General features: G+C 38.1%; 1 protein-coding gene across 1 annotated transcript in view; it reads left to right on the top strand.

The window, feature by feature from the left end:
• The window catches only part of LOC100975822 (protein enabled homolog), a 57,434-nt gene that overhangs the window by 7,153 nt on the left and 35,097 nt on the right, over positions 1 to 15,184 (top strand). The gene's annotated exons all lie outside the window — the stretch shown is intronic.

Here is a 15,184-nt window from a genome sequence, read left to right as displayed (position 1 = left end):
TCTTTTCCAAACAGACTGCTGCTCATTGACATCCACTTCTGAAAACTTAATTGAATTATTTGGGCTTTGAAAAGCAACACAAGCCTTTTACCCTTTAATGAATCTCTAATAATGTTGTCCACAAGGGTCACATTTCTTCATACTTTAAGGTGGGTAACTTTAGGGAGGTTAATCCTGGTATCAAGCTTGAATCCTCTCTTTCACTGTATTTTATGAACTCCTGAAAGGTATGCCACATTTGAGGGTTTTTTTTTAAGTTTATTCATTATGTATTTTTTAAATTTTTTTGTTGGTACATAGCAGGTGTATATATTTAGGGGGTACATGAGATGTTTTGATAAAGTCATTTAATGGGAAACAAGCACATCATGGAGAATGCAGTATCAGTCCCCTCCAGTGTTTATCGTTTGTTTTACAAGCAATCCAGTTACACTCTTTTAGTCATTTTAAAATGTACAATTAATTTGTTACTGACTTTAGTCATCCTGTTTTGCTATCAATAGTATGTCTCATCCATTCTTTCTATTTTTTATGTACTTATTAACAATCCCCACCTCACTCCCCCAACACCCCACTACTTTTCCAGCCTCTGGTAACCATCTTTCTACTGTCTATGCTATGAGTTCAACTGCTTTCGTTTTTAGATCCCACAAATAAGTGAGAACACATGATGTTTGTCTTTCTGTGCCTGGCTCATTTCACGTAACATAGTTATCTCCAGTTCCACCCATGTTGCTGCAAATGAGTGGATCTCATTCTTTCTTGTGGCTGAATATTACTCCGTTGTATATATGTACCATGTTTTCTTTATTCATTCATCTGTTGATAGACACTTAGGTTGCTTCCAAATCTTAGCTATTGTAAACAGTGCTGCAACAAGCATAGGAATGCAGATGTCTCTTAGCTTTACTGATTTCCTTTCTTTTCGGTACATACATAACAGTGGGGTTGCTGGATCATATGGCATCTCAATTTTTTCTTTTCTGAGGAACCTGCAAACTGCTCTCCATAGTGGTTGTACTAATTTACATTCCCACCAACAGTGTACAAGGGTTCCCTTTTCTCCACATCCTCGCTAGCATTTCTTCATTGCCTGTCTTTTGGATATAGGCCATTTTAATTGAGGTGAGATGATACTTTACTGTAGTTTTGATTTACATTTCTCTGGTGATCAGTGATGTTGAGCATCTTTTCGTATGCATGTTTGTCATTTGTATGTCTTCTTTTGAGACATGTCTATTCAGATCTTTTGCCCATTTTAATCTGATTATTAGATTTTTTTTCCTATGCAGTTTCTTGGGCTCATTATATCTTTTGGTTATTAATCCCTTCTCAGATGGATAGTTGGCAAATCCATTCTTCATGTTGTCTCTTCGCTGTGTTGATTGTTTTCTTTGCTTTGCAGAAGCTTTTTAACTATACGTGATCCCATTTGTTTGTTTTTGCTTTGGTTTCCTGTGCTTGTTGGGTATTACTCAAGAAATGTTTGCCCAGTCCAATGTCCTGGAGAGTTTTCCCAAAGTTTTCTTGTAGTAGTTCCATAGTTTGAGGTCTTAGATTTAAGTATTTAATCCATTTTGATTTGATTTTTGTATATAGTGAGAGATAGGGTATGGTTTCATTCTTCTGCCTATAGATATCTAGTTTTCTTAGCACCACTTATTGAAAAGACTGTCTTTTCCCCAGTGTATGTTCTTGCCACCTTTGTCAAAAATGAGTTCTCTGTAGGTGTGTGGATTTGTGTTTGGGTTCTCTATTCTGTTGCATTGGTGTATGTGTCTGTTTATATGCCAGTACCATGTTGTTTTGGTTACTCTAGCTCTGTAGTATATAATTTGGAGTCAGGTAATGTGATTCCTCCAGGTTTGTCCTTTTCCTTAGGATATCTTTGGCTGTTCTGATCTTTTGTGGTTCCATATAAATTTTAGGATCATTTTCTCCATTTCTGTGAAGAATGTCATTGGTGTCTTGATAGGGATTGCATTGAATCTGTAGATTATTTGGGGTAGTATGTACATTTGAACAATATTCATTATTTCAATCCATGAGCATGGAATATCTTTTCATTTTTTTGTTGTCTTCTTCAATTTCCTTCATCAGTGTTTTACAGTTTTTATTATAGAGATCTTTCACTTATTTGGTTAAGTTAATTCCTTGGTATTGATTTTATGTGTGGCTATTGTAAATGGAATAACTTTTAAAATTTCTTTTTCACATTGCTCACTGTTGGCATATAGAAATGCTACTGATTTTTGCATGGTGATTTTGTATCCCGTAAGTTTACTGAATTTATCAGTTCTAATAGTTTTCTCGTGGAGTCTTTGGGTTTTTGCAAATATAAGATAATGTCATCAGCAAACAAGAATACTTTGACCTTTTCTTTTCCAATTTGGATGCCCTTTATAGCTTTCTCTTGTTTGATTTCTCTAGCTAGGACATCCAGTACTATGTTGAATAACAGTGGTGAAAGTGGGCATCCTTGTCACGTTCCAGATCTTAGAGGAAAGTATTTCTGTTTTTCTCCATTCAGTATGATACTAGCTGTGGGTCTCTCATACATGGCTTTTATTATGTTGAAGTATGTTTCTTTTATCCCCAGTTTTTGTGAGGGTTTTTATCATGAAGGGATATTGAACTTTATCAAATGCTTTTTCAGCACCAATTCAAATGATCATATAGTTTTATCCTTCATTCTGTTGATATGATGTATCAAGGTGATTGATTTGCATATGTTGAACCATCCTCACATCCCAGGGATAAATCCAACTTGGTCATGATGAAAGCTCTTTCTGTTGTATTGTTGAATTCAGCTTGCTAGTATTTTGGGGGGATTTTTCATCAATATTCATCATAGATATTAGCCTATAGTTTTCTTTTCTGATGTGTCTAATAAGAGTGGTGAGAGAGAGAGTTCTTGTCTTGTGCCGGTTTTCAAGGTGAATGTTTCCAGCTTTCGTCCATTCAGTATGATGTTTGCTGTGGGTTTTTCAAAGATGTCTCTTATTATTTTGACGTATGTTATTTCAATACCTAGTATATTGAGAGATTTTTAACATGAAAGGTTGTTGAATTTTATCAAAAGCCTTTTCCACATCTGTCAAGATAATCATGTGGTTCTTGTCTTTAGTTCTGTTTATATGATGAACTACATTTATTGATTTGCACATGTTGAAACAACTTTGCATCCGAGAAGTAAAGCCTAGTTGATTGTGTTGAGTAAGCTTTTTGACGTGTTGCTGGATCTGGTTTGCCAGTATTCTGTTAAGGATTTTTGCATCTATGTTGATCAAGGATATTGGCCTGAAGTTTTTGTTGTTGTCGTTGTTGTTGTTGTTGTTGTTGTTGTTTTGGTATGTGTCCCTGCCAGGTTTTGATATCAGGGTGATGCTGGCCTCATACAATGAGTTAGGGAGGAATCCTTTCTCCTCAATTATTTGGAATAGTTTCTGCAGGAATGGTACCAGCTCTTCTTTGTACATCTAGTAGAATTCAGCCATGAATCTGTCTTGTCCTGGGCTTTTTTTTTTTTTTAGGCTGTATGGTACAGACTCAATTTCCAACTAATTACTGGTCTGTTCAAGGATCCAACTTTTTTCTAGTTCAGTCTTGGGAGGGTGTACGTGTCCAGGAATTTATCCATCTCTTCTAGATTTTCTAGTTTGTGTGCATAGAGGTGCTCATAGGATTCTCTGATGGTTACTTGTATTTCCATGGGGTCAGTGGTAATATTCCTTTTGTCATTTTTGATTGTATATATTTGAATCTTTCCTCTTTTCTCCTTTATTAGTCTAGCTAGTGGCCTATTTTATTAATTTAAAAATAAACAGCTCCTGGATTTGTTAATCTTTTTATGGCTTTTTGGGTCTCAGTCTCCTTTGATTCAGTTCTGATTTTGGTTATTTGTTGTGTTCTGCTACCTTTGGGATTGGTTTGCTTTTGGTTCTCTAGTCCTTTTAGTAGTGACGTTAGGTTGTTAAATTGAGATCTTTCTAATTTTTTGATGTGGGTGTTTAGTGCTATAAATTTCCCTCTTAACACTGCCATAGCTGTGTCCCAAAGATTCTGATATGTTGTATCTTTTCTTCTCATTAGTTTCAAAAAACTTTTTGATGTTTGCCTTTATTTTATTATTTACCCAAAAGTCATTCAGGAGCAAATTATTCAACTTCCATTTAATCGTGCGATTTAGAGTGAATTTCTTAGTCTTGTTTTCTAATTTGATTGTGCTGTGGTCCAAGAGATTGTTTATTTTGATTTCAGTTCTTCTGCATTTGCTGAGGAGTGTTTTACTTCTGATTATGTGATCAATTTTAGAGTATGTGCCATATGGCAATGAGAAGAATGTACTTTCTGTTGTTTTGGGGTGGAGAGTTCAGTATATGTCTATCAGGTCCATTTTATTCACCACTGAGTTCAGGTCCTAAATATCTTTGTTAATTTTCTGTCTCGATGATTTGTCTAATATTGTCAGTGGGGTGGTAAAGTCTCCCGCTATTATTATGTGGGAGTCTAAGTCTCTTTGAAGGTCTCTAAGAACTTGCTTTGTTAATGTGGTTGTTCCTGTGTTGGGTGCAAATATGTTTATCATAGTCAGATCTTCGTGTTGAATTGAAATCTTTATCATTATGTAATGCCCTTCCTTGTCTTTTTTTATCTTTGTCGCTTTAAAGTCTTTTTTGTCTGAAACTAGGATTGCAATCCTTGCTTTTTTCTGTTTTCCATTTGCTTGGTAGAGCTTTCTCTATCCCTTTATTTTGAGCCTATGTGTGTCATTGCAAACAGTGTAAAAGCGTTCCTATTTCTCCACATCCTCTCCAGCATCTGTTGTTTCCTGACTTTTTAATGATTGCCATTCTAACTGGCATGAGATGGTATCTCATTGTGGTTTTGATTTGCATTTCTCTAATGACCAGTGATGGTTGAGGCTTGCCCATTTTTCTACTGGACTGCTGGTCTTTTATGGAATTCTAGGGCATCTTTTACGGCATTTGAATCTTGAATCATGGTTAGGAGGGCTGTCCCTGGAACTCTAAGGTTAGAAAGGAATTCTTCCATGTTTCTTTTCAGTGCTTTTTATTATAATGTTTTATATTTAAATAATTGATTCCTCTCCGGTTTATCCTGGTGTACAGTGTGAAGTATGAATCTACTTTATTTTTTTCATATGGCTACCTGGTTGTCCCAACTATTTACTGAATTGTTCACCTTTTCTCCAACCATTTTAAGATGCCATCTTCATCATATCCCAAACTTCAATATTTATTTGTTTTTACTTATGAATATTCTATTCTGGCGTCCCCAGTGTCTATTGTATTCACCTTTATGTCCATGTGTACCCATTGTTTAGCTCCCACTTATAAGTGAGAACATGCAGTGTTTGATTTTCTGTTGCTGCATTGATTGACAGGATAATGGCCTTCGGATGCATTCATGTTGCTGCAAAGGACATGATCTCATTCCTTTTATGGCCACATAGTATTCCATGATGTATATGTATCACATTTTCTTTATCTAATCCATTATTGATGGGCACCTCATTTGATTCCATGACTTTGCTATTGTCAGTAGTGCTGCGATGATCATACAAATGTAGGTGTCTTTTTATATAATGATTTCTTCTTTTGCTTTGGGTCTATGTCCAGGAATGGGATTCCTGGGTTGAATGGTAGTTCTATTCTTAGTTCTTTCAGGAATCTCCAAACTGCTTTTCACAGCGGCTGAACTAACTTAAATTCCCACCAACAATCTATGAGAATTCCCTTTTCTCCCCAGCCTTGCCAGCGTCTGTTATTTTTAGTCTTTAATAACAGCCATTCTGACTGGTGTGAGATGTCATCTGATTGTGGTTTTGGTTTGCATTTCTCTGATGATTAGTGATGTTAAGAATTTTTTTCATATTTTTTTGGCCACTTTTTTGCCTTTTTGAGAAGTGTCTGTTCATGTCCTTTGCCCACACTCTAATGGGGCTGATTTTTCTCATTGATTTGTTTAGTTTCCTTATAGATTCAGGATATTTGTCCTTTGTCGGATGCACAGTTTGCAAATATTTTCTCCCATTCTGTACGTTGTCTGTTTATTCTGTTGATGATTTCTTTTGCTATACAGAAGATCTTTGGCTTAATCAGGTCCCACTTGTCAATTTTTGTTTTTGTTGCATTTGCTTCTGAGGTCTTAGTCATGAATTCTTTACCTAGGCCAATGTCCAGAAGAATTTTCCTAGGTTTTCTTCTAAGATTTTTATAGTTTGAGGTCTTACATTTAAATGTTTAACTCGTCTTGACTTCATTTTTGTATATAGTGAGAGGTATTGATCCAGTTTCATTCTTCTGCATGTAGCTAGCCAGCTATCCCAGCACCATTTATTGACTAGGGTGTCCTTTCACCATGGTTATTTTTGTCAACTTTGTCAAAGATCAGTTGGGTCTAAGTGTGTGGCTTTGTTTCCGGGTTCTCCATTCTGTTCCATTGTTCTATATATCCGTTTTTGTACCAATACCATGCTGCTTTGGTTACTGTAGCCTTGTAGTATAGTTTGCAGTCCAGTAATGTGATGCCTCCAGCTTTATTCTTTCAGAATTGGTTTGGCTATTCAGGCTCTTTCTTTGGATCCAAATGCACTGTAGAATAGGTTTTTTCTTAATTCAGTGGAGAATGACATTGGTAACTTTATAGGAATTGTGTTGAATGTGTAGATTGCTTTGAGTGGTGTGGCCATTTAATGATATTGATTCCTCCAATCAGTTTTTCCATTTGTTTGCATTGTCTGTAACTCATCAGTGTTTTTTAGTTCTCCTTGTAGAGACTTTTCACCTCCTTGGTTAGATGTATTCCTAGGTATTTTGGTTTTTCATGGCTATTGTAAATGAAATTGCATTCTTCATCACGATACTTTTAACTCTCTAACCTCACTTCCTCTTGTTCTCTCCCTCATTCACTCGGCTCCAGCATTAATGACCTTGCTGTTTCTCCAACATGTCAACCATATGTCTGCTTTAGGGTCTTTCTTTAATTCTTGTCCCTTCCTGGAACACTATTTCCCCAGATATTCACTTGGCTAGTTTCCTCACCTACTTCCAGTCTCTACTCAACTTCCACCATCTCAAGGAGGTCAACTATGATCACTATATTTAATACTGCAGCCTAACTACGTTTCCCCAAGTACTCTCTATCTCTACTAAAGTTTTCCTTTTTTCTTTCATAGCACCTATCACCTTACAACATACAATATATATTTTACTTATTTATTTTTTACTGTGTGTCTCCCTCTGCTAAAATATAAGCCCCAATCAACAAGGGCAGGGATCGTGGTCTGTTGTGTTCAGTGATATGTCCCAAGTGCCTAGAAGAGCACCTGGCACATGGTAGGGATCTAGGAAATACTTGTTGACTATAAATGTCTAGTTTGGTGTGATCCTTTCAGAGGTTTTTCTATGAATTTACGTATGTATATGCAATCCTAGAAAAAATAATAATAGCAATGGGGTGAGTTTTTATATCTCATACATGAACTTCAAGACAACGCAAGTGTTGCCTCCTACCAACCTGTTCCTAAAATTCCCCTCAATCACAGCACCTAGTGCAATGTATTGTAGTTGTCTAATTACTTCTCTGTCTCCCTCACTAGGCTGTGAGCTCCTTGTGGGTAGGAACCATGGTTTTTCCAACTCTGTATCCCAGGGATGGCTCATAGTGGCACATAATAAACGTTGAATGGATACATTTATGAATAAATGACGCTTTGCCTGGAAGAAGGGTAATTCCACTTCCTTGATATTGTGGTCCTCTATTGTAGAGCTGTGTCTTAGTCTAAGCAAGCTCAATATACAAGATATATGAAAACTCAAGCCAGGCACAGTGGCTCACGCCTGTAATCCCAGCACTTTGGGAGGCCGAGGTGGGTGGATCACAAGGTCAGGAGTTCGAGACCAGCCTGACCAACATAGTGAAACCCCTTTTCTACTAAAAATACAAAAATTAGCCAGACATGGTGGCACGTGCCTGTAATCCCAGCTACCCAGGAGACTGAGGCAGGAGAATCACTTGAACTCAGGCAGAGATTGCAGTGAGCCAAGATCTCGCCACTGCACTCCAGCCTGGGTGACAGAGTGAGACTCCATTTCAAAAAATAAACAAATAAATAAAAATGAAAGAAAACAGTTTTCCTCAAAAGACGTAATGGTTTGCTTTGAAACTGTAAGGTAGTTAATTCACAAAATTATTCACTGGAGGATGTTTTTTCTAAATAGCAATGGCCTTTAGTGCAGAAGAACAGAAGGTTGCCATAATAAGACAAATCCATCCTCCCTTCATCCCAGGATTGGTGTTTGGCAGAGGCATGAATATTAGCATGTCTGAAGGTAAGGTTGTCTGCCTGATGTCATCCTCAAAATGCTAGAAATGCAAGGCCACTCCTACCCCAGCATCGCAGTTTCTGGTAATAACATGTTATCAAGAAGGGGAAGATAACTAAAGTTTACTTAGACTCTATTATGTACTAGATATGTTCCACATGTTAGTCTTATTTAATCCTAAAAAATAACTCTTTGAGGAAGACAATGCTATTCCTGTCTTATCAATGAGGATGCTGAGCTCTGAGTGGTATATTGCCTATGATCACACAGAACCAGAATAAAGGCAAACTAAAGGCTTAATATTAAGTGTGTTTGTCAGAGTCAATTCCCATATTTCAGACTCACTATTCAAACAGTGTCGTCAAGCTTGAGGTATGACCTAAAGCAGCACAGTGTTGAGAGTCCTGTTCTAGACATAGATTGGTCAGTAAGATAGGGTCATAAATATAGGCTGAGAATTTTCACCAGGATGGGTGGATTGGAAGGAAGTTGTTGGTGAGAAACGTTCAGTATGCTGGCAGAGTGGGAAAGAGAGATTGTGAGGGTAAAGTTGTAACCTAAGAAGCAGAGGTGGGAGACGGGAAATGTAGCAGCTGCCTCAGAGGCAGCTGTTATGATGGTACTGAAAGAAGATTGCTGCCAGTGTTACTTATGAATTGTGGCTTAGGGTTTCCCAGTGCCTTCCTGAATTTAGTTTGTGATGTTCTAAAAGACAGCAGTAAGGAAGGTGCGGGGCGCAGATTGTTCCTCCTGTAGTCCTGGATTTTTTTCTCTGTTTCCCTTTTGGGAAATTTTTAATTTCTAAAAAATTCTGTAGAGACAGTGTTTTGCTATGTTTCTCAGGCTGGTCTCAAACTCCTGGCCTCAAGTGATCCTCCCGCCTCAGCATCCCAAGTACATGGAATTACAGGCATGAGCCACTGCATCAGGCCTTGGAAAATGTTATTATAGTAAAATATATGTAGCATAGAATTTAAAATCTTAACCCTTTTATTATTATTATTATTATTATTACTATACTTTAAGTTCTAGGGTACATGTGCACAACATGCAGGTTTGATACATAGGTACACATGTGCCATGTTGGTTTACTGCACCCATCAACTCGTCATTTACATTAGGTATTTCTCCTAATGCTATCCATCTGCCAGCCCCCACATCCTGACAGGCACCAGTGTGTGAAGTTCCCTGCCCTGTGTCCAAGCATTCTTACTGTTCAATTCACACCTATGAGTGAGAGCATCCAGTGTTTGGTTTTCTGTCCTTGTGATAGTTTGCTGAGAATGATGGTTTCCAGCTTCATCCATGTCCCTGCAAAGGACATTAACTCATCCTTTTTTATGGCTGCATAGTATTCCATGGTCTATATGTGCCACATTTACTTAATCCAGTCTATCATTGATGGACATTTGGATTTCCAAATCTTTGCTATTGTGAATAGTGCCACAATAAACATGCATGTGCACATGTCTTTATAGTAGCATGATTTGTAATATTTTAGGTATATAGCCAGTAATGGGATCGCTGGGTCAAATCGTATTTCTGGTTCTAGATCTTTGAGGAATCGTCACACTGTCTTCCACAATGGTTGAACTAATTTACACTCCCACCAACAGTGTAAAAGCATTCCTATTTCTCCACATCCTCTCCAGCATCTGTTGTTTCCTGACATTTTAATGATCACTATCCTAACTGTGATATGTGGTTTTGTGGATTGTGGTTTTGATTTACATTTATCTGATGACCAGTGATGATGAGCATTTTTTCATGTGTCTGTTGGCAGCATAGATGTCTTCTTTTGAGAAGTGTCTGTTCATGTCCTTTATCCACTTTTTGATGGGGTTGTTTGTTTTTTTCTTGTAAATTTGTTTGAGTTCTTTGTAGATTCTGGATATTAGCCCTTTGTCAGAGGAGAATATTGCAAAAATTTTCTCCCATTCTATAGGTGGCCTGTTCATTCTGATGGTAGTTTCTTTTGCTGTGCAGAAACTCTTTAGTTTAATTAGATCCCATTTGTCTATTTTGGCTTCTGTTGCCATTGCTTTTGGTGCTTTAGTCATGAAGTCCTTGCCCACGCCTATGTCCTGAATGGTATTGCCTAGGTTTTCTTCTAGGGTTTTTATGGTTTTAGGTTATACATTTAAGTGTTTAATCAATCTTGAATTAATTTTTGTAGAAAGTGTAAAGAAGGGATCCAGTTTCAGCTTTCTGCACATGGCTAGCCAGTTTTCTAAGCACCATTTATTAAATAGGGAATCATTTCCCCATTGTTTCTTTTTGTCCAGTTTGTCAAAGATCAGATGGTTGTAGATGTGTGATGTTGTTTCTGAGGCATCTGTTCTGTTCCATTAGTCTACATATCTGTTTTAGTACCAGGACCATGCTGTTTTGTTTACTGTAGCCTTGTAGTATAGTTTGAAGTCAGGTAGCGTGATGCCTCCAGCTTTGTTCTTTTTACTTAGGATTTTCTTGGCTATGCGGGCTCTTTTTTGGTTCCATGTGAAGTTTAAAGTAGTTTTTTCCAATTCTGTGAAGAAAGTCATTGGTAGCTTGATGGGGATGGCATTGAATCTATAAATTACCTTGGGCAGTATGGCCATTTTCACAATATTGATTCTTCCTATCCATGAGCATGGAATGTTCTTCATTTGTTTGTGTCCTCTTTCATCTTGTTGAGCAGTGGTTTGTAGTTCTCCTTGAAGAGGTCCTTCACATCCCTTGTAAGTTGGATTCCTAGGTATTTTATTCTCTTTGGAGCAATTGTGAATAGGAGTTCACTCATGTTTGGCTCTCTGTTTGTCTGTTATTGGTGTATAGGAATGCTTGTGATTTTTGCACATTGATTTTGTATCCTGAGACTTTGTTGAAGTTGCTTATCAGCTTAAGGAGATTTTGGGCTGAGACAATGGGGTTTTCTAAATATACAATCATGTCATCTGCAAACAGGGACAATTTGACTTCCTCTTTTCCTAACTGAATACCCTTTATTTATTTCTCTTGCCTGATTGCCCTAGCCAGAAGAATTTCCAACACTATGTTGAATAGGAGTGGTGAGAGATGGCATCCTTGTCTTTTGTCGGTTTTCAAAGGGAATGCTTCCAGTTTTTACCGATTCAGTATGATATTGACTATGGGTTTGTCATAAATAGCTGTTATCATTTTGAGCTACGTCCCACCAATACCTAGTTTATTGAGAGTTTTTAGCATGAAGGGCTGTTGAATTTCGTCGAAAACCTTTTCTGTATCTATTGAGATAATCATGTGGTTTTTGTCATTGGTTCTGTTTATGTGATGGATTATGTTTATTGATTTGTGTATGTTGAACCAGCCTCTTGGATCCAGAGATGAAGCCAACTTGATCATGGTGGATAACCTTTTTGATGTGCTGCTGGATTCAATTTGCCAGTATTTTATTGAGCATTTTTGCATGGATGTTCATCAGGGATATTGGTCTAAAATCCTTTTTTTAGTTGTGTCTCTGCCAGGCTTTGGTATCAGGATGATGCTGGCCTCATAAAATGAGTTAGGGAGGTTTCCCTTTTTTCTATTGACTGAAATAGTTTCAGAAGGAATGGTACCAGCTCCTCTTTGTACCTCTGGTAGAATTTGGGTGTGAATCATCTGGTCCTGGACTTTTTTTGGTTGGTAGGCTATTAATTATTGCCTCAATTTCAGAGCCTATTACTGGTCTATTCAGAGATTCAACTTCTTCCTGGTTTAGTCTTGGGAGGATGTATGTGTCCAGGAATTTATCCATTTTTTCAGGATTTTCTAGTTTATTTGCATAGAGGTGTTTATAGTATTCTCTGGTGGTAGTTTGTATTTCTGTGGGATCTGTGGTGATATCCCCTTTATCATTTTTTATTGCATCTATTTGATTCTTCTCTCTTTTCTTCTTTATTAGTCTTGCTAGTGGTCTGTTTTGTTGATCTTTTCAAAAATCCAGCTCCTGGATTCATTGATTTTTTGAATGGTTTTTTGTGTCTCTATCTACTTCAGTTCTGCTCTGATCTACTTATTTCTTGCCTCTGCTAGCTTTTGAATTGTTTGCTCTTGCTTCTCTAGTTCTTTTAATTGTGATGTTAGGGTGTCAATTTTGGTTCTTTCCTGGTTTCTCTTGTGGGCATTTAGTGCCATAAATTTCCCTCTACACACTAATTTAAATGTGTCCCAGAGATTCTGGTATGTTGTATCTTTGTTCTTATTGGTTTCAAAGAACATCTTTATTTCTGCATTCATTTTGTTACTTACCCAGTAGTCATTCAGGAGCAGGTTGTTCAGTTTCCATATAGTTGTGTGGTTTTGTGTGAGTTTATTAATCCTGAGTTCTAATTTGATTGCACTGTGGTCTGAGAGATAGTTTGTTGTGATTTCTATTCTTTTACATTTGCTGAGGAGTGCTTTACTTCCAATTATGTGGTCAGTTTTAGAATAAGTGTGATGTGGTGCTGAGAAGAATGTATATTCTGTTGATTTGGGGTGGAGAGTTTTGTAGATGTCTGTTAGGTCTGCTTGGTGCAGAGGTGAGTTCAAGTCCTAGATATCCTTGTTAACCTTCTGTCTCATTGATCTGTCTAATATTGACAGTGGGGTGTTAAAGTCTCCCATTATTATTGTGTGGGATTCTAAGTCTCTTTGTAGGTCTCTAAGGACTTGCTTTATTAATCTGGGTGCTCCTGTATCAGGTGCATATATAGTTAGGATAGTTAGCTCTTCTTGTTGAATTGATCCCTTTACCATTATGGAATTGCCTTGTCTCTTTTGATATTTGGTGATTTAAAGTCGGTTTTATCAGAGACTAGGATTGCAAGTCCTGCCTTTTTTTTTTTTTTTTTTTTGCTTTCCATTTGGTTGGTAGATCTCCCTCCATCTCTTTATTTTCAGCCTATGTGTTTCTCTGCATGTGAGATGGGTATCCTGAATACAGCACACTGATGGTTCTTGACTCTTTATCCAATTTGCCAGTCTGTGTCTCTTAATTGGGGCATTTAGACCATTTACATTTAAGGTAAATGTCGTTATGTGTGAATTTGATCCTGTCTTTATTATGTTAGCTGGCTATTTTGCAAGTGAATTGATTAAGTTTCTTCATAGCATCAATGGTCTTTACAATTTGGCATGTTTTTGCAGTGGCTGGTACTGGTTGTTTCTTTCCGTGTTTAGTGCTTCCTTCTGGAGCTCTTGTAAGGTAGGCCTGGTGGTGACAAAATCTCTCAGCATTTGCTTGTCTGTAAAAGATTTTATTTCTCCTTCACGTGTGAAGCTTAGTTTGGCTGGATATGAAATTCTGGGTTGAAAATTCTTTTCTTTAAGAATGTTGAATATTGGCCCCCACTCTCTTCTGGTTTGTAGGGTTTCTGCCAAGAGAGCCGCTATTAGTCTGATGGGCTTCCCTTTGTGGGTAACCCTACCTTTTTCTCTGGCTGCCCTTAACATTTTTTCCTTCATTTCAACCTTGGTGAATCTGAAAATTATGTGTCTTGGGATTGCTTTTCTCGAGGAGTATAGTATCTTTGTGGTGTTCTCTGTATTTTCTGAATTTGAATGTTGGCCTGGCTTGCTAAGTTTGGGAAGTTTTCCCAGATAATATCCTGAAGAGTGTTTTCCAACTTGGTTCCATTCTCCCCGTCACTTTCAGGTACACAAATCAAACGGAGATTTGGTCTTTTCACATAGTCCCATGTTTCTTGCAGGCTTTGTTTGTTTCTTTTTATTCTTTTTTCTCTAACCTTGTCTTCTTGCTTTATTTCAATAATTTGATCTTCAATCACTGATACCCTTTCTTCCACTTGATCGAATCTGCTATTGAAGCTTCTGCATGTGTCAAAGTTCTCATGCCATGGTTTTCAGCTCCATCAGGTCATTTAAGGTCTTCTCTACACTGTTTTTTCTAGTTAGTCATTCGTCTAGCCTTTTTTCAAGGTTTTTAGCTTCCTTGCAATGGATTGGAACATGCTGTTTAGCTTGGAGAACTTTGTTATTACTGACCTTCTCAAGCCTACTTCTGTCAATTTCTCAAAGTCATTGTCTGTCTAGCTTTGTTCTGTTGCTGGTGAGGAGCTGCAATCCTTTGGAGGAGAAGAGGCACTTTGGTTTTTAGAATTTTCACATTTTCTGCTCTGGTATCTCCCCATTTTTGTGGTCTTATCTACCTTTGGTATTTGATGTTGTTGACCTACAGATGAGGCTTTGGTGTGGATGTCCTTTTAGTTGATGTTGATGCTATTCCTTTCTGTTTGTCAGTTTTCCTTCTAACAGCCAGACTCCTCAGCTGCAGGTCTGTTGAAGTTTGCTGGAGGTCCACTCCAGACCCTGTTTGCCTGGGTATCAGCAACGGAGGCTGCAGAACAGCAAATATTGCTGCCTGATCCTTCCTCTGGAAGCTTCATCCCAGAGGGGCAACTGCCTATATGAGGTGTCTGTCAGCCCCAACTGGGAGGTGTCTTTCAGTTAGGCCACATGGGAGTCAGGGACTCACTTGAGGAGGCAGTCTGTCCATTCTCAGAGCTCAAACACCATGCTGGGAGAACCACTGCTCTCTTCAGAGCTGTCAGACAGGGACGTTTAAGTCTGCAGATGTTGTCTGCTGCCTTTGGTTCAGCTATGCCTTGCCCACAGAGGTGGAGTCTATAGAGGCTGTAGGCCTTGCTGAGCTGCAGTGGGCTCTACCCAGTTCATGCTTCCTGGCCTCTTTGTTTACCTACTCAAGCCTCAGCAATGGTGGACACCCCTCTGCCAGCCAGGCTGGTGCCTTGCAGGTTGATCTCAGACTGCTGCATTAGCAGTGAGTAGGGCTCCGTGAGCATGGGACCCACTGAGCCAGGCACGGGAGA

Source organism: Pan paniscus, chromosome X (genome assembly GCF_029289425.2).
Source record: "Pan paniscus chromosome X, NHGRI_mPanPan1-v2.0_pri, whole genome shotgun sequence".
Lineage (NCBI taxonomy): Eukaryota > Metazoa > Chordata > Mammalia > Primates > Hominidae > Pan > Pan paniscus.
This window is presented reverse-complemented; position numbering and strand designations above follow the sequence as displayed.